Here is a 2,578-nt window from a genome sequence, read left to right as displayed (position 1 = left end):
CTTAATAACAATACCACATCAATTTACAATATTTTAACTATCAAATTCCAAACCAGAAGAAAGAAACCTCTCTAGCAAACTAGGAAAAAGAAGAGTTGGGAAAGAGGTGACCACACATCCTCTTCCCGGAGCAGGCGCACCACCCTTCCTAGACCAGGTGCTAAAACTCTAAAAGGATAAGAGCTTCAGTGCTAAATTATGTATATGACGTTTCAATTTTTTCTGTTGCACTCAATTGGGCATATCTTATACTCCTAATATCTAAAAGCACCTAGTGTTTTCTTTCTATCGATTGTATAAAATTACTTTTGTTTTCCCACTGTTCAATCTTCCTTTAATACCATCTACCCTACGATAACACCATTGAAAAAAATTACTTCATCATTTTAAGATTACAGTAAATCACCCATAAATGAATCACTACTTAACAAACCACCCCACTTATTCAAACATGAGGAATACAGAGATCCAAATAAATTTTTGGTCTCAATTATAAGATCATCAATAGCAAATATTTAGTCCTAATTAATAAGATCATTCAAAAAAAGTTCTTGAACATAATTTCAGAAAATACTCTCCAAGAAACATAAGGTGTAGAGAATAATTCTGTCCTAAAACTTCAGAAAATACTCTCCAAGAAACATAAGGTGTAGAGAATAATTCTGTCCTAAAACTTCAGAAAATACTCTCCAAGAAACATAATGTGTAGAGAGTAATTCTGTTCTAAAACCACTGAAAGAACTTAGAAGATATGCTCTACATTTTTCTCTGAATGTGATCTGAAGACCGGTAGCATCATAACCACCTTGTTGTTAGGTGCTGTTGAGTCATCTCCTACTCATAGAGACCCTATGGACAAAAGAATGAAACACTGCCTGGTCCTGTGCCATCTCGCAATCCATGCTATACCTGCGCCCATCATTGCAGCCACTGTGTCAATCCATCCCGTTCAGGGCCTTCCCCATTTTCATTGACCCTCAACTTTACCAAGCATGATAACCTTCTCCAGTGAATGGTCTCTTCTGACAACATGACCAAAGTAGCTGAGACAAAGTCTGGCCATTCTCACTTCCAAGGAACTTTCCGGCTGCACTTCTTCCAGGACTGATTTGTTAGTTCTTCTGGCAATCCATAGTACTTTCAGTATTCTTCACCAACACCACAACTCAAAAGCTTCAACTCTTCTTTGGTCTTCCTTACTCACTGTCCAGCTTTCACAGGCATATAAGGTGATTGAAAATACCATGGCTTGCATCTTCATCTTCAAAGAAACACCTTTGCTCTTCAGCACTTCAAAGAGGTCTTTTGCAGCAGATGTGCCCAGACACAGGGATCCAGGTAAGGGGAGGGACCCAGGCCTCACCTCCAAGAGGCAGGAAAGCAGGGGAAAGAAAAGCTGGGGGATGACAGAGTGAGCAGTGGCAGGGATCCAGATAAGGGGAGGGCAGAAAGGTTTCAAACAGCTAAGGGTGACAAACTTGTCTGTCAGTTTGTCATACTGTAGTGGCTTGCATCTTGCTGTGAGGCTTGAGGCTGTGCCACTGTTGTTTCAAATGCTAGCAGGTTGCACATCATGCATAGGTTTCAATGTAGCTTACAGACTGAGAAAGACTAGGAAGAAGGAAGAAGCCATTCACTTCTCAAAGAACTGGCCAGGGAAAACCTATGAATAGCAGAGAAATACTGTATGATACATTACTATGCAACTTTATGAACTGACCAGAAACACTGTCCGATATAGTGCAGGAGGCCAAGCCCCTTAGGTCAGAAGGCTCTCAAAATATGACTAGGAAAGAGCTGAATCATCAGAGTAGGACCAACCTTACTAATATGGATACAGTCAAGCTTTTGAGACCTCCATTTGCTGACATGGCATGACTCAAATTGAGAAGAAATAGCTGCAAACATCTATTAATAATTGGAACATGGAACATACAAAGTATGAATCTAGGAAAATTGGAAGTTGTCAAAAATGAAATGGAATGCATCAAGATTGAAATCCTAGGCATTAGTGAGCTAAAATGGACTAGTTTTGGCCATTCTGAATCAGACAACCATATGATCTACTATGCTGGGAATGATACTTTGAAGAGGAACGGTGTGGCATTCATCATCACAAAGGATGTTTCAAGATCTGTCCTGAAATACAATGCTGTGATAGGATAATATCCATACACTTACAAGGAAGAGCAGTTAATACTACTATTATTCAAATTTATGCACCAACCACCAAAGCCAAAGATGAGGAAATTAAAGATTTTACCAACTTCTGCAGCCGAAATTGACCAAACATGCAATCAGGATGTGTTAATTATCACTGGTGACTGGAATGCAAAAGTTGGAAACAAAGAAGAATCACCAGTAGTTGGAAAATATGGCCTTGGTGACAGAAATGACGTTGGAGATCGCATGATAGAATTTTGCAGGACCAATGACTTATTCATTGCAATACCTTTTTTCAACAACACAAATGGTGGCTATACATATGGACTTCACCAGATGGAGTATACAAGAATGAGATTGACTACATCTTTGGCAAGAGATGATAGAAAAGCTCAATATCTTCAGCCAAAACAAG

At 39.3% G+C, this 2,578-nt stretch overlaps 1 protein-coding gene across 1 annotated transcript in view; it reads right to left on the bottom strand.

Moving 5' to 3' along the window:
- The window catches only part of RAB23 (RAB23, member RAS oncogene family), a 31,913-nt gene that overhangs the window by 6,671 nt on the left and 22,664 nt on the right, over positions 1-2,578 (bottom strand). The gene's annotated exons all lie outside the window — the stretch shown is intronic.

This window comes from Orycteropus afer, unplaced genomic scaffold, assembly GCF_000298275.1.
Source record: "Orycteropus afer afer isolate SDZICR_OR568_19922 unplaced genomic scaffold, OryAfe1.0 scaffold00140, whole genome shotgun sequence".
NCBI lineage: Eukaryota > Metazoa > Chordata > Mammalia > Tubulidentata > Orycteropodidae > Orycteropus > Orycteropus afer.
This window is presented reverse-complemented; position numbering and strand designations above follow the sequence as displayed.